This window comes from Schistocerca americana, chromosome 5 (assembly GCF_021461395.2).
Source record: "Schistocerca americana isolate TAMUIC-IGC-003095 chromosome 5, iqSchAmer2.1, whole genome shotgun sequence".
NCBI classification, from domain to species: domain Eukaryota; kingdom Metazoa; phylum Arthropoda; class Insecta; order Orthoptera; family Acrididae; genus Schistocerca; species Schistocerca americana.
In genome coordinates, this window is record NC_060123.1 from 58,881,866 (window position 1) to 58,904,088 (window position 22,223).

Below are 22,223 nucleotides of genomic sequence, written 5' to 3' on the forward strand. Positions count from 1 at the left end.
AAGATTCTTTTGATGTGCTGCGAAAATTTCTTACGACTGATCCTGTACTTGGTCTGTATGATGAGAAAGCACCTACAGAACTACACACAGATGCCAGTGGGTATCGGATTGGTGCTGTTCTGGTGCAAATTTCGAATGGAAAAGAGAAGGTGCTTCTAGGACACTTACAAAAGCTGAGAGAAACTACTCAACTACAGAAAGAGAATGTCTTGCTGTGATCTGGGCCATGTGCAGATTTCGACAGTATCTCTATGGAAGGCCATTCACAGTTGTTATAGACCATCATTCACTTTGTTGGTTGCCAGGTCTTAAGGATCCAACAGGATGACTCGCCAGGTGGGCACTACGTCTTCAAGAGTATGACATTACCATAGTGTACAAAAGTGGAAGAAAACGACAAGATACTGACTGTCTCTCAAGAAACCCTCTGCAAGACCACCAAGACGTTGATGAAGATAGTGACTGCCTTGCTGCACTCCAGGATCTCTCTGCTCAGCAGAAAAAGGACACCAAGATATCTCAAATTATGCTTGCCTTAAATCGGTCAGCGGATGTGAAAGCACAAAATAAGTTAGTTAATGGATTACTTCACAAGAAAAACTTTGATCCATTTGGAAAGAGGTGGCTACCAGTGATTCCTAAACACATGCGCTTAGATGTTCTACAGAAATTCCATGACAGACCTGAGGCCGGACATTTAGGATTTATTAAGACATACAATAGAATCTGCAAGAGATTTTTCTGGCCATGTTTATTTAGGAGTGTCCATCACTATGTGTTGCACTGTTGAGAGTGCCACAGGAGAAAGGCAGTTCCTTAGAAACCACCTGGCTAACTCATACCAATTCCACCAGGCAAAACGCCTTTCCAGCACGTTTGGATTGACCTCCTCAGACGATTTCCAACATCTGCTAGTGGCAATAGATGGATTATTGTTTGCACAGATTATCTAACACACTATGCCATTACAAAAGCCGTGAAAGCAGCCAAAGCATCCGAGGTAGCCAAATTCATCGTGGAAGACATTGTGTTAAAATACGGTGCCCCAAGGTCATTTATTATGGATCGAGGGAAAGTTTTTCAATTGAATCTTGTGACAGAGATAAACTGTCGGTGCAACATTACTCATCAAATGATGACCGCCTACCATCAGCAAACTAATGGGCTTACTGAATGCTTTAATAAGACCTTGGCCCACATGCTATCAATGTTCGTCAATGTTGAGGCAGAGTAACTGGGATGAGGTGCTACCTTTCGTGATGTTTGCCTACAACACCTTTTTCCTGGTGCATGGGCGTGAGGTGATGACTATGATCAACACTGTGTTACTGTTACATCCTGATGACATGGACAATGACTACATCAGCCAGGTGTTAACCAAAGCTGAGGAAGCTTGGCAGTTAGCTCAACTCTGCATGCTGCAGGCTCAAGAAAACGATTGCCGAAAGTATGACGTTAGCCACCGCTCTGTTGTCTACCAGCCTGGTGACCTCATCTGGATCTTCACTCCTCTTCAGGAGGTTAGTCTCTCTGAGAAGCTCCTCAGGTGCTACTTTGGACCTTATAAGGTTATTAAGACAGTTGTCTGATGTTACTTATAAAGTTGAAGATTTCAACCCCAACACAAGACAATTAAAGATCAGAGATATGGTCCATATCCTTCAAATGAAGCCCTATAAGGATCCTACAACCCAGGGTAAATTCGAAGCTCCAGCAACAGGCAACAAGCAGAAAGGTGATGAAGAGCAAAGCAGCAAAAGAAGTTCTAAGAAGATCACCGCCAGGGCGAGCATCAGTCATCGGGAGTCAGAGTATGCAGCACCGATGACTCATTCTCAGACTAGGAGGACGTAACACTGAGACACTGTTCTCTTAAGGAGGGAGCAATATCATAGAAGAGGCTGAGTGGCATGGCCGCCGTGGTGTAGTGGTTATGATACTGGACTGTTTCATGGAGGGTCATGAGTTCAAATCTCACCTGGACTGTAAAATTTTAATTTCTATATTCGGTTCAAGTACATTCTAGAAGCATCTACAAATGTCAAGATCACTGTACTGGAATGTTCTGTAACTGTATATATACTGTATGTGTTCTGGCTGGAGGCAGTTTGCTCCACACTCTTGTATGTGCAAGTGCTGAATAAACCTTCGTTAAGTGAAGATAGTGTTCGTCACTCATCAAACTACATACACCAGTATAGTCGTAACCTGGAGAAGTGAACTTACCCCTAGTACAGATTTGAAACTAATCAGAAACTGCACATGAAAATATAAGTACCCTGAAGTTCTGTCCACAATACCATGTAAGTAATACCAATTATTGATCATAATCAAGTAATGTTTTACTCAGATTAGGGTGAGAAGTCCCATTTATTTTGTAGCTGCAATCACTGTATGACAACCTGAGCATCTAAGAGTGACTAGGCGTAACCAGCTTATCAATATGCAGTATTTCTAGCCATATCCTTACGTCACAAAAATGTAATTGAAGTGAAGTATGAGTTTCGCGTATATAATGATAACAGAAAACTAATGAGTACTACAAACCGATGTTGATCCTAACACTGTGTCAATGAGACTGATACAGTACATTTTCCTACCTTTCTCAGCTGCATGAATATTGTTAGTCATAAAGGCACCGAATGAGCAGCTCATTTGCTAGAGGTAAGCTCACTACCAATGCGACACCAGATCCTGGTGACTGTAGTACATACCAGTGCATCATGTCACGACGGTGCTGAGCCTCTCTTAGCTACAGTATCCAGTGCCTTTACACAACACAGTTAGAAAACTTTACAATACAGCCACAATCTCCCCTTTTCTCACGAAAGTAGTGTATTGATTTTACCAAACACAGTTATTCATGTCCTTACAAAGTGCATATGAAACTTTGTGCTGAAAATTATTAGCAAAATGTCAATTTTGAGGATACAGCCTCTTATGACACTGTAATGCCAGGCAGAGTTTCAAGGCAATTCAGCTCCAAGCTCTTTCTACTCGAAGGGGCCCTCTGTTAATTGTCTAGACTTCTTCTATGTCCAAAATACAAAAATTTTAGTTGGAAGTACTGAGATTGTAACAACATTTGCAGCTATCACTCTTCAAGGTAAGTTCATTGCTTAAAAATCAACTGCCACCGTCTGCGAGAATCTTTGATGCAGCACAACAATTCATAGGATATTGCAGGTATGTTGAATAAATCACCACAAAGGCCATCAATGATGGCTTACATTAACAGAGAGTACAGGCACAAAGAAACAAAACATATAACGATACAAGATCATCATTGAATATTAAACAAAACATATAATTATACAAGATCATCATTGAATATATCACCCAAATATTAAAGCATTTGAGAGAGCCAAAGATTGTTAAGAAGATCATGTCTTAGTATCAAGTAGAAGTAATACTGGAATTCATGACACAATGTAAGGTATAGGGAGAACCATTAGGCGCACATTGCTCAATACTTTCACATGAAATATACCAACCTATAAGCAGAAGTACATGAGAACAGAGGTAATGAGAGAAAAGTTATTGCAACAGCCCCTGGTCCAGCTACTAAAAAATATATGCGAAAATGTTCATTGTGTTCAGTGTACAATTTTGGAGCTCTGTCTGCATGCCTTTCTGTTTTATTATGTATTTTATCTGACAGTCTACCTGCTCTCTCTGAAGTATATTTTTATTTTATTATGTCAATACAGTGAGAGGACACTCAAATAGATCTACTGGGAAATAGCAGATATAGATACTTCGTATTATTGCAACTTTGTTCATTTGAAAATAACAATTGAGGGAAACATTCCACATACAAGGACATACCTCCTTATGTATTATAAATAATTATTTGCTCTCACTGAGAGACTTTACGCAACAAATACTTGTCATGCTGAATCAATGTACAGCGTGGGCACCATGATGCATGTTACTTTAATATTTAGGTACAGTAGCATTCTCCAGTAGAACGGGATGTAGGGAAAATATTAGCCCATGAGAACTGGTGGTAGTTACCTGCACTGATGTACATTCAGAAATCATTGTCACTAACAGCGATGCCACGAGCTCTATTGCATGTAGCAAAATAAGGCACACCGACTTGCAAAGAAATCACTTAGTGGCCACGCCACTACATCCTAAGGCAATCAGAAATGCTGAAATGTGTAATCTATTGATTGATGCAAGACTAGGCACCTGTTGATTTCTGCGATAGACCAGGTAAGCTTGGACCAACTCTGATGACACGGTTACTTATGCTACTGATGAGGCATGGTGTATGAGTGTCCATTCTGCTGGAATTGCCAGTGGGTGCCTGTGACCGACTGCTGCTGCAGTTAATTTTTTGACCCTCCTACTTTTATCACTTACGCTATTGCCGTGTTGTCAGCTATATTCTGTATTTCTGTCTACTGTCAATGAGGAGCTAGCCAGACTAATCAGGACTAAGCCCTCTGACAGTACCAAGACTATCACATTCTTTTCCAGCCACATTATACCAAAATAAGGCTCCTCTCTTGTTGAAGTGATCTATCTCACTTTCTCAGGTTTTTCCATGAAGTGTCAACAGTGTCCTAATTAATTAACTAAGTATATCACTTACATGTCAGAAAGTAATGCCTTATGAAGGTATAAAATGCTTCACACTTCAGTAACACATGCCTAACCTCAAGGAATAGAAATACAACTTTGCTGCTTTTTTATTGTTGCGAACAGTGTTCCTTCATTACCCGTTTGCTACCACACACATTGCTGAATGGCGCAATCAGAATTATTCCAACTGAGTGGTCACTTCAAACGTTACATCTCTGCCTGTAGCTCCTCTGGTCATTGGCTTCTTTGTATGGATTTTTTTCTAAACATGGCTACTGTAAACCCCGCAAGCCACCACCATAGGTTGTACTAAATCCACAGCCAGATAGTGAATACTGTGGGTAATGTCTGATTAGTGACACTACTTCACAGGCATGGCCCACCAGACAGGTTAATCTATAGAGTTTTGTATAACTGAGGACTCAAGCTTTATGCAAATTTGTTAAAAACAGTTTTATGGGAAAGTAGTTTTCAGAGGGCAGGAGTAAAAACAAACTAACTATTTGTAATGAAAATGTTAGATACCTGGTTTATACAGTTGCCAATTATGCCTTTTACAGGCTCATTCTCATTCATATTGATCACTCCACTGACACGATTCCCACCTGCAAGTGTTGCAGGTGCTGGTACTTGACATGCTCTCATTCTGCCAGCTGGCCCTCTAGCAATCTTACTCTGATTCAGTATTACAGTGCCCTGCTGACCACGCATTTCAGCTCAGCTGCAGCCCAGCTGGTTGCTGCCACTGTACCCACCACCCTCTTGGCTCCATGCATGCAGATGACTACTGACAGTTTTTTGTGGTGGAGTGTTGAAATTTACCCTTGGCAGCTCTGCAAACAAAGATAACAAATGTTAACAGGGACTTCTAATTATGAACGACTCAAGTAACACCAATGGATAATGATACTGGAAGTAAAAGCTCAACTCTTGTACCCCCTGCCCCTACTGCATATTTCATAATCAGCTTTTTAAAAATAAGAATTCAACATTCCCTTGGTTAAAAAACACTAAATCTTGGTCACTTTCAATGTAAATCACAAGAACAAATTTTTATGTTTTGAATTGGTCATTAAGAGTGATTAGTGTCAGCCATTGTAACAATCACAAACCCCTAAATGGCTCTCATGGAAGGGGGAAGGTAATGGGTAATAATGGTAAAATTTTTTTATTGTAGTTTGCTCCCATCATTTTAACTTAGGCTCAGATAGAGGTGTGAGCATTTACAGAAAGTATTCCACAGTTCTTGTGGCTGGGTCCCACACTATTACGCTGAGCTAGGGATGCCACCACGGTATTGCTGAGTGAGAGACGCCAACTTGCTGCCACAAACCTGCCAATGGGAATGGGAGAACCTGTTTCCATCATGTGAGGTATGCAAGAGGGTCAGCAGGTAGCGGCCGTGACAGTGGGTTGCTCTCAAGGCAGCGGCCATGCCAGCAGGTCGCTCTCTTGCCTGCCAGCTTCCCAATCCTCTGGACGTGTCCACTAGCCCTTCCCATTGAGGATGAAATGCTCTTTCTGTACTATGTGTTGTTCATGCTGCAGCCCTAGCCAGTTTTTGTGAATATTGTACCCCTTAGTGCTAGTTCTTGGGAATAAAACCCATTTTTCTCTGAATCTTGACATTTCTCATTTTATGTGTAGCAAAAACATCCCTGATGCCCACCTGAGCTCTTGATATCAGCCTGACATGTACACTAGTTATCACCTGCTGACTCAGGTGTAATTTCAGTAATGGACAATATCTCAGACCTGTTTGTAAGATATAAAGGGAAAGAAGTAGTGTGGCCAGTACTTGTTGATTGTTGGGCCTGGGGGATGATCTTCCTGAAATGGGTAAGAATTGTAGCATCTCTGGTGTCTCTAGTGCCATCTGTGGTGCTTGATGTCACAGCAGCTTCCAACATGCTTGACCAAGATGGTCTGTATTCACCTGAGTGTGAATGGCAAACAAAGGATGGAGTCATGAACCTCTAGATGTAATGCAAAAGTGGTTACTGGCCACATGGCTGGCTCTTTGTGAGGTTTGCCCATTGCTGAAAGTACATCTGAGAGAGCAAGACACACTTTGTTGTTGGTAGCATGTACAACCCCAAATATGGCATTTTAACAGTCTACCACCCTGCTGAGGTCCAGAATAATTTTAGTTTTGGCACAGTACAGAAGAGATTGCACATGTGCAAATGTTTTTAATTCATTATTTTATGATATTTTAACCAAGCACCACAACTCCACAGCTGTCTTTACATATAGGTTGAAACAGGGAGACTGTTCATTGCTCTGCTGTTTTCCCTAATCATGTCCTCAAGGTCCAACTGCCTTGAGACTTTCCTGTCTTTGATGTAGAAGTGCATTCGATCTTGCAGGACTGAAGCAGATGAGATGTGCGCAAGTGCTAGATTCCTTGTCTGTTCTAATTTTCTGAGGGCTCTTCACTCCACATGATACTTGTACCCCACAGATAATGTAGTCCAGAATATTCAGACACCCTTACTCATCTACAATGGGTGGGGAAGGAGATGTTTTTCTGCTGGATACCAGGACACACGGGTATTGCAATGAAAGGGCAGATGTACCAGCCGAGGATCAGACAATTATCAGACAATTCCCTTACTCATCCCTTCTGACTGCAGGTACTGCTAATAATCCCATCCAGACAACTTTGTGAGTTACCCCACCTACTCAAGAGTCCCATTTTCCATTTCCAGTTACTGTTGTTTCATTTACCATGTTAAAATTTTACTATGATTACAGTTGTATCATTTACCTGTTTATTCTTACATGTAATATTTTACCTGTTGGTAATAATGGACCTGTTACAGATAACATTATCTCATTGTTACCCCTTGGAAAGTGTCACCAAAGTTCACTACATATTGTTCAAATTATTTTTATTCTCAGAACAATTGTAATTCATCATGAAGTTCATTATTTAATGTGTCACATATTTTGCCTAAGGTAAGCAGTTTTACATTGCATTTTACTGAAATAATACCTCTCATTTTAGACAAAAATCAGACATTAACAGTTCAATCTTTGAAATCTAGCTGAGATACTCTATTTAAAAATAATGGAAATTCCTGGATTGAGCAATACATAAAATAAGAGAAATACAACCACTTACCTATAATGGACTGATGTGTCAAGCATAAAAATTTGTATCAGAAAACTACTCACACTAGCTGAAAGCACAAGTGTACATATGTGTGTGTGTGTGTGTGTGTGTGTGTGTGTGTGTGTGTGTGTGTGTGTGTATTTTACAACAAAAAGAGCAAGAGCTCAGAACACAGTGTTATTACTGTTTTCTGTTATGTGTTTCTGTGCTCCACACATCATTCCACTATAGGTGAGTGGTTCCCTATCCTTTATTGATGCACCAAGTTTTAAAAGCTTTGCTCCCCAAATTCCAAAATCTACCAAGAACCAAGGGACTAGTCAATTAAATCAACTTGAACATCCATATAATTGGGAGGAGCATACTGCACAACTGTTGAAGTGTCTAAACAAAACTTTGCTTGCAATGTGGATGTTGTCAGACTCATGATATATAAAAATAAAGTCTTTGCTTACTTTCATTCCATAATGACAAGACTCACTGTAACAACATGGAACACTAGAAGAAATAAAAACATATTACATACATCAGAATTAATACTTATATATCTAAAAACAAAGATGATGTAACTTACCGAACGAAAGCGTTGGTATGTTGATAGACACACAAATAAACACAAACACACACACAAAATTCAGCAACCGTTGGTTGCGAAAGCTTGAATTTTGTGTGTGTGTTTATGTTTATTTGTGTGTCTATTAACATACCAACGCTTTAGTTCAGTAAGTTACATCATCTTTGTTTTTAGATATATTTTTCCTACATGGAATGTTTCCCTCTATTATATTCACATCATCAATTTGAACCCAAGAATTAATACTTATGTGTACACATTCAAATTAAGAATATCAAAGTGTTTGAGCAACAGTATAACTCTACAGCAACAAATAGTTTACATTTATGCTTAAATTGAATGGCTAACTCAGTTGTATAATAAAAACTTATTCCTATGCACAAAACAATTCACTAATTGAATAGAATGACTTTTGTAATAGGTATTCCTTCAGTTTGCTATTGAACTTTGGTGTTTCAGGAGCAAGACTTTTGATGACACTGGATAGGCATTGTAAATTTTGATGCCTGTATAGTTTACTCCTTCCTGTACAAGGGTATAGTTTGACTGGTTGCTATGAAAGTCCTCTTTTGACTTTGTGTTGTGACCATAATATTCACCATTGGTTTTGAAGAGAGAGTGTTTTTTATTAATGAAACATACAAGGGAGTATATGTACTGACATATCATTGTAAATCCTTGCAGTTTCCTAAACAGATTCCTGCATGAGTGCCTTGGTTGCACACCACTCATGATGCGTATAGCTCTCTACTGAGCAATAAAAACTTTTCTTGCCAAGGGCTGGTTGCCCGAAAAGATGATTCCCAAGACAAAAGTGCATGGAAATATCTGAAATAAGCAGCTCTTATGGCATCCTTATGTGTGGTTGATGCAATTATGAGTAAGGAAAATGTTGCGGAATGTAGCCTTTTTTCTAGATCTAGGGTATGGTTGGACCAATTTAGTTTACAATTGATGTACACACCCAGGAACTCAGCTGAGTCTACTTGCTTTATTTGTTTTCCATTACATCCTATATTTATATCCCCTGGTTCTTTATGTGCCATATGAAACAGTACATAATGAGTTGATATTCAGAGAAAGTCCGTTACAGTTAAACCATTTCAGAATGTTTTCAAATGCATTGTTTGCAGATGTTTCCCAGTTGTTACCTGTTGCTTTTATCAACTAGAAGAGAAGTATCATTAGTGAATGGGGTGAACTTGCTCACTGACGTGGTGCAATGTGGGGGTCATTTATAAATATAAGAACCAGTAAGGGTGCCAATACTGAGCCTTGAGGCACTCAAGTGTTGACTGTGTCCCACTTGAATGAACCAGGGATTCCATTGCTGTTAGTAACTATTACCCTTTGTTTCCTATCTGTAAAATAGGATTTAATCCATACCCCATTATTCCACTTAACCCATAGTAATCTGCGTTATTTAGCAAAATTTCATGGTTGACACAGTCAAAAGCCTTGAATAGGTCATACAGGATTCTGATTGGTGACAATTTTATATTGAGAGATTCGAGAATTTGATCGGTGAAAGAGAAAATAGCATCATCAATTGATAGGCCTTGCTGTAAACCAAACTGACATTGACTGAGAATGATATGGCTGTTCAGGTGATTAATAATTCTCCTAATACCAGTTTCTCAAGGACCTCTGAAAAACTTATTTGCAGCAATATTGGGCAATAGTTTGTTACATCCGTTTTTTTACCTTTCTTGAAAAGTGGTTTCACACATGCATATTTTAATCTAAGTGGAACAGTACCTTGTTTTAGAGATTCATTAAAAATATGACACAAGACTGCATTTATATAGACATGACAGTACATAAGTATCTTAGTTGAAATATTATCAATCCCACAAGAATTTTTTGACTTCATCTCTCTGATTGTGATATGAGTGAAGTAGTGCAAGGGACTGAGAATGTATCAGAGGGAAGCATCAGTTAACTGTATTTGTGTACATGCTGCCTAAAATGCCACCCATCTACACTAATGAATAATATGCAACTTCTGTGATGGTAGTGTTCCTGCCATTGTTGAAGAATACTTTGTTGCTTTTTAACATGTCAAATTCCTAATGGTTGAGTATTTACCAAAGTTTTCAGCACAATTAGTGAAATAGGTATTCATCCAAATTTCCAATTTTCTTCTGAATGAACTGTTCAACATCCTGTGCAGGAACAGCAACACATCGTTGAAATGGTCAGTGGAGTCCTATTACCAGCGCACGGCAACTTTTTGCACATATCAATGAATGATAATGCTTAAATGTGAATGCTTTAAAACTACATATTTTTCTATTTGTACTTTGAAAATTGCATAGCGTAATGTTTACTAACTGTTGTACATGTTTACGTGTGTAAAGCTAATAATGTATTGAGTAATCTACATCTACATATATAATCTGCTAGCCACCAAGCGGTGTGTGGTGGAGGGCACAATTCACGCCAAAGTCATATTTCCCCCCCCCCCCCCTCCCCCCCCCCCCCCCCCCCCGGTCTGTTCCACTTGCGGATCACGCGAGGGAAAAATGACTGTACGACTGTCTCAATGCCTCAGTACAAGCTCTCATTTCCCTTATCTTCGAATTGTGATCATTGCGTGATTTGAAAGTTGGTGGTAATAATATATGCTCTACATCCTTGGTAAAGAATTTAGTGAGCAGCCCATTCTGTTTAGCACACTGTCTACGTGAAAGTGTCTCCCACTTCAAACTTTCTATGAGATTTGTAACGCTCTCACGATGGCTAAATGTACCAGTCATGAATCTTGCCACTCTTCTTTGGACCTTCTCAATCTCTTGAATCAGACCCAACTGGAAAGGGTCCATTACAGATGAACAATACTCCAAGACTGGACGAACTAACATATTGTAAACTCTTTCCTTTTTTGAAGGACTGCATCACTTCAGGATTCTACCAACAAACCACAATCTAGAGTTTGCCTTACCTGTCACTTGTGTAATCTGATCATTCCATTTGAGATCATTTCGAATAGTCACACCCAGATACTTGACGGACGTTACTGCTTCCAAAGACTGGGCATTTATTTTGTACTCGTACATTAATGGGGATATCTGCCTTGTTATACACAGTAGCTTACACTTACTAATATTGAGAGATAATTGCCAGTCATTACACCACACATTTATTTTCTGCATATCCTCATTGATTTGTTCACCACTTTCGTGTGGTACTACTTTCCTGTAGACTACAGCACCATTGGCAAACAGTCTAAGGCCGCTGTCAATACCATCAACCAGATCGTTTACGTAAATCATAAAAAGCAGAGGACCCATTACACTTTTCCAGGAGAGCTTCTGTAAAGTTTGGAAGGTAGGAGACGAGGTACTGGCAGAAGTAAAGCTGTGAGTACCGGGCGTGAGTCGTGCTTCGGTAGCTCAGTTGGTAGAGCACTTGCCCGGGAAAGGCAAAGGTCCCAAGTTCGAGACTCAGTTGGGCACACAGTTTTAATCTGCCAGGAAGTTTCAAGAAAACTGTACGTTGTTTCTTTGGTTTTTTTGCAACTTCCACTGACATAGAAGCCACAATGACTTTATGGTCACTAATACCTTCTTCTAGATTAACTTCCTCAAAAAGATTATGTCTGTTTGTCACCAAGATGTCTAATATGTTCCCATCTCGAGTTGGTTTTCTAACCAATTGCTCAAGGTTGTATGTGGAGAGCACTCCTAGAATGACTTCACATGGATCTTTGATTCTGCCCCCTGTGATAAACGTGTAATTTTCCAAGTCAGTGGATGCTAGATTAAAGTCTCCACCTATAACTAATGGATAATTTGGATATTTACTTCCTATGTACTCAAGACTTTCCCTGAAACATTCTGCGATATTTGTTGCAGATGCTGGGGGTCTATAAAAACATCCTAATACAATGGTCAATCCTTGTCTGATTGACAGCTTTATCCCGACTATTTCACAGTCCGACCCAGTATCGGTCTCAACTGTGTTTATACAGCTTTTAACTGCAATGAACACACCACCTCCCATAGCATCAGTCCTATCCTTCCTAAACATTGTCCAATCCAAATTCAAAATTTCACTGCTTTTTATGTTTGGTTTCAACAAGCTTTCAGTACCTAACACAATATTGGCATTGCTACTGTTTATTTCAGAGATTAACTCGGGGATCTTGCTACAGACACTTCAACAATTTACTAACATGAGATAAAGCATATTTAAATCCTTTGGAATGACCTGTTTAGGTGAACTAGCAATTTTTACAGTTGGCACACCCACATCAGTGTCATGAACTGGTAATTTTTCAGGTAACTGGTTTGTTTCCCACGGGGAGTAACCTAATCTAAAAAAAAACCAAGTGCACACCACAAGTACAGAGCTACCAATGTAGCTGCTTCCTGTGTGTAGTGCACCCCTGATCTATCGAGGGACATCCTACAACCTTCAACCTCATAGCGTAGGTCGAGGAATCTACAACCATTTTCATCACAGAGTCGACGTAGCCTCTGGTTTAGATTCTCCACTTAACTCCAAACCAGAGGACCCCAGTCCACCCTGGGTACAATGCTGCAGATCATCAGCTTGGCTTCCACTCCTCGAGAGATGGAGGCCGCCTTCACCAATTTAGCTAGCTGTCAAAAGGACCAAAGGATTTCCTCGGAACCCTGATGACAGACATTGTTGGTGCCATCATGTGCAACAATCTGCAGCTGGCTGCACCCCGCATGCTTGATAGCTGCCGGAAGAGCCTCTTCCACATCCCGGACAAGGCCCCCCAGCAAGCAAACCGAGTGAACGTTGGACCTCTTCCCCACCCTAGCTGCTATGTTCCTGAGGGGCTCCATGACCCGCCTAACATTGGAGCTCCCAATAACTAACAAACCCTCCCCTCACATGCCTGTCCGGACCTTGCTGAAGGAGCGGCCACTATCCTGGCAGAAGGTGCGTTCTGATCTGGCTCAGCCTCTCCCCCAAGCATCAGATAGCACACTGAATCTATTTGCAAAGTGCATGGGATTTGGCAGGAGCCCGCATCCCCCATGCAGTCTTCGCCTTGAGGCTCGAGACCTCGACACAGTCTGCCACCAACACTGAGGTGAGAGTGGGCTGGCCGGCTCAGTCGCACCTGAGGTCGGCTCTGTGACAGAGATCTGTGACGTCCCCCCCCTTGCACACCTAGTGCAGCAGAGGCTGTCCCAGGCACCCCATTCCCACTGCACCTAAAGGTGGCACTCTGGAGCTTGTTGATTGTGGCCAACAAAGCTTCCAGCTGCGTTTGGACTGTGGCCAACTCCTCCTGCATCTGCACACAACAGACACGGTCCCTATCCATCTAGCTAATAACTGATTTACTATAAAAAACTTAAGGAAACCTACTGTCTCACAAGGTTAACAGCTACACTCTAGTTGGCAGAAAGGACACTCAATAATGAAAATAAAAATTTGTGGTAGAAGTGATATCTGGTGGTTATACAGAAAATAAACAACAATGTAAATTAAATGTGTTCTATCTCAGAAACCATTCAGAGTAGGGCTTATGTCCATGTGAAGCTTTTTGCTTAAATTCATTCCTGTCATATTCCTGAATGTTGACCATTCCTCCAGGGACACCACGTATCATATATTCTATTTTCCAAACCAACAGCAGAGTTAATGAGTCCAATATTAGAAATAAGAATAACAGACATTTAGCTTTAGAAATCATTTACTTTGGTCTAGAAAGGTGACCATTATTTATGTACACACATTTTCAATAGTGTCCAAGCAGGCTAAAGGATTCATTGGTGGCAACTACTTCCACTCAGCTGACACATACCCGAGTAGAAGCAATTGGTATATACATTATTAATAATGCCAATTCCTGCCTAAGAGCACCACTACCCATCAACACCTACCCCAACCCCACTGAACCCCCCACCAAACCCTCACAGCACCAGATCCTGCTTAGCTGACATTTTCCTTCTGCCAAACTTCCTCCCAAAATCCCACAAAACCCAGAACCTGAAAAAATGCAAAACACTGTCGTCAGCCAATCTATCATAAACCTCAATCCTGTGAGATGTTTCAGTCCTATCCAGAGGCCCCACACCCAAATTCAATCCTGCTGGACTCCTCAAAGACCTATTCTCCTTTTCCTGATCCCTGCAGTGGAAACAGTTTTTTTACTGGCGATAAATCTAGGCAAATTCAGTCTAATCCTAGCACTGAACCTTGCCTCTCCCATTTCATACCACCATACACCATAACATTACCTCTATCCCATCCCCCATAATGCTTCCCCAGGTCTCTTCCCAAGAACAAAAATCTGTTAATGGATAGAGAACATCCACCTGAAACCTCAAGACAGACCTATATTTAATCATCTTCCCTGCAGACAAAAGCTCTGCCTCTGTCATGCTGAGTCACAGGATTACCTGACAGAAAGCATCTGACTTCCACCTACAGGCCCTGCTGTAATGAGGAGGAGGAGATTAACGTTTAACATCCTGTAAAGAATGAAGTCATTGGAGATGGAGCCCAATCTCAGATAAGGAAAGGATGGATAAGGAAAGTGGCCTTTCCCTTTCAAAAGAACCATCCCAAGATTTGCCTTAAGCAATTTAGGGAATCAGGATGGCCGGGTGCTGATTTGAACCATTGTCCTCCTGAATTAAGTCTAGCATGCAAACCACCACTGTGCTACCCTGCTTGGTCTGCTGCAGTGATCCCATCCTATAAGTCCAGCATGACCTCCAATCCCTAATAAAATCCTCAAGCCTACCCCAGAATCTCTCCACTCATGTACATTTCCCTCTTCACTCCAATGAAGCCCTCATACCTTCCCATGAATACTTCCCAAAATCTATAAATGGAACAATCTTTAAGAATCTGCATTTTGGTTGACCAAAACTTTCAACAAATTGCCCATAGTTTAGCCCAGCCAGTAATACTTCTACTGAAGAAGAGCTCAGATGGAAGTAAGGCCTATAGATTTTGTTGTGACTATTGATCTTTAAGTCAACATACAGTTGCAGAGTCATATCCAATGCTAAACATTACAGAAACTGTAGATAACCTGTGGAAATGCCATTATTTTATGACCGTGGATTTGTGAAGTGGGTACCATGAGTTGGAGTTAGAAACCCAAGACCACATTTATGTTTCCATCATATCATTACCAATACCACTGAGTGCCCTACAGTTTGTGCCAAGACATTTCAATGCCTGTTAGACAGAGTGCTATGGGGCCTGGAAAAAAGGAAGTTCACTATTTGGTACATATTATCAACTGGGGTGGTGAGGGAACAGACTGCCGGCTCATAAAAGATGTGCAGAATTTTTCTACTCTTAATACAGAAACTGCAGTCCTTGTAAGTTTGGCTAATTATTACAGGAAGCGTGTGTCGAAATTTGTGGAAGTGATGAGATCCCTTGCATATATCTAGTGAAACATTTATTCAAATGTTCTCTGTATTCTGGATCATGAAGGAGCTTTTGTGCAGTTAAAGGACTTATTGACTACTTGTCCCATCCTCACTCTCCTGGATTATCAAAAACAATTCATATTATATTGTTATGCCACAACCACACCTTAAGGTGCTTATTAAGTCCATTGGATAGTTGCTACTCACTATACAGCAGAGATGCTGAGTCACAGATCATCATCATCAGTGTTCTGCCTAAAGGCAGGTTTTCACACAGTAGTTCTCCATGCTGTCCGGTCTTCTGCCATCCTCTTCAGGTCTGCATAATTTCCTCTTCCCTTTATGTCATCTATCACCTTGTATCTCCTTCTTCCTCTCAGTCTTCTCCCACAAACCAATCCTTCCAAAGCATCTACTAGCAAGCACTCCCTTCTCAATGAATGTCCCAACCAGTTCTTTTTCCTTTCTCTTACAACCTTCAGCAGACATCTTCTCTCACCAACCCTTTCCAATACTCTTTCATTACTCACTCTTTCCATCCAACTTATTCTCTCCATTCTCCTCCACATTCACATCTCAAATGCTTCTAACCTTTTTTCATCCTCTCGTCTCAGTGTCCATGTTTCTGCCCCATATAGTGCCACACACCAGACGAAACATTTGCCAAGCCTTTTCCTTAGTCCTTTATCTAATTTGCCACATAAGAGTCTCCTCTTTCTGTTGAATGCCTCCTTTGCTATGGAAATTCTTGTTTTCACCTCCTGGCGACATCTCAAGTCTTCAGTTATTGTGCTTCCAAGATATTTAAATTGACTTACTTGAATAATGGTAGATTGCCCTATTTTAATATTGGAAAGTCTGTGTCTTGTACTGATGACCATACTCTTTGTTTTTGCTGTGTTTATTTGCATCCCATATTCCACACAAGCTTCATCCAGATCTGTGAGCATGTTATTCACTGTCCGCTCACTTTATGCCACTAATACCATGTCATCAGCAAATCTTATACATTCTATTCTCTTTCCACCAATACATATTCCTCTTTTCCCATCTAAACTTTTCGCAATAATCTCTTCAAGGTATACGTTAAACAACAGTGGGGAAAGGCAACAACCTTGTCTAACACCTCATCCAATGCTGCTTCCTTCTGACATTTCATTTCCAATCCTTATCGTTACTTTCTGGTGTAAATATAGATTCTGTATCAGTCGTCTCTCTTTCCAATCTACTCCTTTCCTCTTCAAGATATCCATCAGCTTGTTTCAATGAACTCTGTCAAAAGCCTTTTCTAAATCTATAAAGACAGCAAAGATTTCTCTACCCCTTTCCATATATCTTTTCCCTATAGTTCTTAGCAGGCCAATAGCATCTCTTGTTCCTTTTCCTCTTCTAACTCTCTTCTTAACTGCTCCTCTGCAATCCCTCTATCTAGCTTGCCATATAACCTTCTGTTCAACACTCTCAGCAAGACTTTAGCTGCATGAGAAATTAGACTGATGGTCCGATGCTCTTCACATTTTTTAGTATTTCTCTTTTTCTCTACTGGTATCATAACTGTTGCAGCGAAGTCCTCAGGCCATTCCCCTTCATCATATATCTCGTTACAGAGGTAGACTATTTCTTATCTTGCCTTGTTTCCCAGACTCTTCAACAGTTCTGCTGGCAAATCATCTATTCCACATGCCTTCCTATTCTTCATCTCCTTCAGCACCTTTTCTACTTCTGCTTCCAAGATGGTAAATCCCTTTCCATCTTCCAGCACATGTTGCTCCTCTTCAACCTTAATTTCGCTTTGCATTTCATCCCCCTTATACAGGCATTCAGTATATTCTTGCCATCTGTTCAAAACCTCCTGTGGTTCTTCTACTAGAGTACCATCCGCTCTTTCTATTTCCATGTTATTCCTCTTTCTTTTACGTTCAAAAACTATCTCACTAGCCAGTCTATACATCATTTCATACTTTCCCTCTCTCTCCATTTTCTCTATTTTGTCGCATTTCTGTTTCATCCATTTTTCTCTTGCTTCTTCAGTTTCTCTTCTTAATTCATTATTCAGTTTCCTGTGCCTCTTTTTGCCTTCTTCAGTTTCTACACTTTTCCACTTTCTGCGCTCTTCCATCTTTTTCAACATGTTTTCTGTTATCCATTCTTCCTGGTGCTTTGGGATACTCTAATACCTAGTACTTCTCTGGCAGAGTCCATGAGTCCTTCCCTCATTTTTATCCACTTGTCATTAACACTTTCATCAACACTACCTCTTTGCCATTTTTCCATAAATCTGTTCTCCAAATCTGATGCCTTTCCTACCTCTTTGAGTCTTTCTATGTCTAGTCTTTCCTTTGCTTTACCTCTCCAGACTTTTTCAACTTCACTTGTATTTCTCCCATCACTAGGTTGTGGTCTGAATTTATATCCACTCCTGGATAAGCTTTAGCATTCTTCAAACAGTTCCTAAACCTTTTTTGTATCAGGATGTAGTCCAGCTGATATCTTTCCCTATTCAAATTCGATATCCATGTGTAACGTCTCCTTTTGTGGTGTTCAAATAATGTGTTACCCACTGCTAATGAATTTTCTTTACAGAAACTAATTAGTCGTTCACCTCTCTCATTTCTTATTCCTAATCCAAATTTTCCTACTGTATCTTCATCTCTTCCTTCACCCACCACTGCATTCCAGTCCCCCATGATGATAATGCAGGCATTTCTATTTTCTTTCTTGATGAGTTCTTGTATTTTCTCATAATATTCTTCCACTTCCTCATCTCTTTGCTGGCTGGTTGGCATATATACCTGTATTAATACCAAATCTTTTGAACTACCCTTCAGTCGTATCATCATCAGTCTTCCATCAATATATTGTACCTTCATTACCTTATTTTTCAACTTTTGCCCTATCATTATTCCTACTCCATTTTCACCACTTTTGATTTCCCCTGAGTAAAAGAGTTTATAATCTCCACTTTCTATCTCCCCATTCTCTCCCCATCTCATTTCACACAAACCGAGGGCATCTAATCTGTTCCTTTTATCTCCTGTTTTGCATTCTCTAGCTTTCCTGCTTGCAGAAGTGTCCTCACATTTCATGTTCCAATCCGTATCTTTCCTCCCTTCACTGTCCCTTTCTTCCTTTCAAATATGCCTACTCTCAATGTGTTCCCCTTCCGGAGATCCGAATGAGGGGAAGTTTTAACTCCGGAATCTTTCACATGGAGAGACATACCGTGTACTGCTTGGGAATGTAATGTGGTAGTTTCCCGTTACTTTCCACAGATAGGAACAACAAAAAGACTGTCAGAAAGTAATAGTGTCCTACTTGGCACAGTCAAGTCATTTAAATATCTGGGCATATGACTGTAAAGTGATACGAAATGGAACAAATATTTGAGAACTGTGGTACGGAAGGTGAATGTTTGACTTCAGTTTTTTGGGAGAATTTTAGAAAAGTGTGCTTCACCTGTAAAAGATACCACATACAGCACACTGGTGTGACCTACTCTTAAGTACTGCTTGAGTGTTTGGGATCCGTGCCATGTCAGATTGGAGGAAGACATGAAAGCGGTCCAGAGGCAGGCAGCCAGATTTGTACCAGTAGGTTTGAACATGTAAGTGTTATGGAGATGCTTCAGGAACTCAAATGAGAATCTTTGGAATGAAGGCAACATTCTTTTCAAGGAACACTGTTGAGAAAATTTAGAGAATTGGTATTTGAAGTTGACTCCCAAACGATTCTACTGCCGGCAACATACGTTGTGTGTAATAACCACGAAGATAAGGTACAAGAAATTAGGACTCAAATGGAGGCATATACAGGGTGTTACAAAAAGGAAACATTCCTGACACATAAAGAAAGAAAATATGTTATGTGGACATCTGTCTGGAAACGCTTACTTTCCATGTTAGAGCTCATTTTATTACTTCTCTTCAAATCACATTAATCATGGAATGGAAACACACAGCAACAGAACGTACCAGAGTGACTTCAAACACTTTGTTACAGGAAATGTTCAAAATGTCCTCCATTAGTGAGGATACATGCATCCACCCTCCATCACATGGAATCCCTGATGCAGCCCTGGAGAATGGCGTATTGTATAACAGTCGTCCACAATACGAGCACGAAGAGTCTCTACATTTGGTACTGGGGTTGCGTAGACAAGAGCTTTCAAATGCCCCCATAAATGAAAGTCGAGAGGGTTGAGGTCAGGGGAGCGTGGAGGCCATGGAATTGGTCCGCCTCTACCAATCCATTGGTCACCGAATCTGTTGCTGAGAAGCGTACGAACACTTCGACTGAAATATGCAGGAGCTCCATCGTGCATGAACCACATGCTGTGTTGTACTTGTAAAGGCACATGTTCTAGTAGCACAGGTAGAGTATCCCGTATGAAATCATAACATGCTCCGTTGAGCGTAGGTGGAAGAACATGGGGCCCAATCAAGACATCACCAACAATGCCTGCCCAAACTTTCACAGAAAATCTGTGTTGATGACGTGATTGCACAATTGCGTGCGGATTCTCGTCAGCCCACACATGTTGATTGTGAAAATTTACAATTTGATCACGTTGGAATGAAGCCTCATCCGTAAAGAGAACATTTGCACTGAAATGTTGGATGAACCATTCACAGAAGTGAACCCGTAGACGCCAATCAGCTGCTAATAGTGCCTGCACACGCTGTACATGGTACGGAAGCAACTGGTTCTCCCGTAGCACTCTTCATACAGTGACGCGGTCAACATTACCTTGTACAGCAGCAACATCTCTGACACTGACATTAGGGTTATTGTCAACTGCACAAAGAATTGCCTCATCCATTGCAGGTGTCCTCATCGTTCTAGGTCTTCCCCAGTCACGAGTCATAGGCTGGAATGTTCCGAGCTTCCTAAGATGCCAATCAATTGCTTCGAACGTCTTGCTGTTGGGACATCTTCGTTCTGGAAATCTGTCTCGATACAAACGTACCGTGCCACGGCTACTGCCCCGTGCTAATCCATACATCAAATGGGAATCTGCCAACTCTGCATTTGTAAACATTGCACTGACTGCAAAACCACGTTCGTGATGAACACTAACCTGTTGATGCTACGTACTGATGTGCTTGATGCTAGTACTGTAGAGCAATGAGTCGCATGTCATTTAGTAATTGCGAAAGCGTTACAGAGATGATAGATAAACTCCAGTGGAAGACTCTGCAGGAGAGACGCTCAGTAGCTCGGTACAGGCTTTTGTTAAAGTTTTGAGAACATACCTTCACCGAAGAGTCAAGCAGTATATTGCTCCCTCCTATGTATATCTCACGAAGAGACCATGAGGATAAAATCAGAGAGATTAGAGCCCACACAGAAGCATACCGACAATCCTTCTTTCCACGAACAATACGAGACTGGAATAGAAGGGAGAACCGATAGAGGTACTCAGGGTACCCTCCGCCACACACTGCCAGGTGGCTTGCGGAGTATGGATGTAGATGTAGTAGATGTTGATGTCAACACAAGCTCCGAAGTCAACATTACCTTCCTTCAATTGGGTCAACTGGTGGTGAATCGAGGAAGTACAGTACATACTGACGAAACTAAAATGAGCTCTAACATGGAAATTAAGCATTTCTGGACATATGTCCACATAACATCTTTTCTTTATTTGTGTGTGAGGAATGTTTCCTGAAAGTTTGGCCATACCTTTTTGTAACACCCAGTAGACAGTCATTTTTCCCTCACTCTTATTTGTGAGTGGAACAGGAAAGGAAATGACTATTAGTGGTACAGGGAACCCTCTGCCACACACCATATGGTGGCTTGCAGAGTGTCTATGTAGATGTAGATGTAGAAGAAGATGCTTGGTCTGATGTATGGTACTGTGTATTTCCGTTGTTACTTATACAGCTGGTACATCAAAGGTGTAATGGATTACACAGCATTAAAATAATTTATTGGCCTTAAAGAACCAACTCACCATTTGACCCAGTGGGTGTTACAGCTTAGTGAGTCCAACTTTGAAGTGATATACTACTCCAGGAAAAGTCATGGTAATGCTGATGGACTGAGTTGTAAGGTACTAGTGGTGGAGCATGTTGACATTTCTGCAGATGAATGGTGTAAGGCTCAGCTCACTGACTGCGACTGTCAGTAATTTCTGACAAAGGCTCAGTTCTGTATTTATGATGGATATTGCACAAACAAACAAGGTGTGTTCACCATACAGTCATGACAGAAAGTTTACATGAAAAGGTGCTTAGGTAGGCTCACAATTCTGTGTTAGCAGAGCGTGGAAGTAGACAAGCTATGGAACATCACATTGCAGAGAATTACCAGTGATGAATATGCAAGGGGGACATTGACCAACACATGGAAAACTGCATATCCTGTGCACAAAGAGCTTAGCTTTGGCATCAGCAAATTACTTTGCAGAGATTGCTAGAAGCCAACAAACCATTCCAAATGATTGGTATGGATACTCTTGGCCCACTTGCACATACACCGGTGGAGGAGCAATATGTTCTGACAACAACCAGTACTTTTAGTGTTATTTATCTATGATTCCTGTGCTGATTCATGA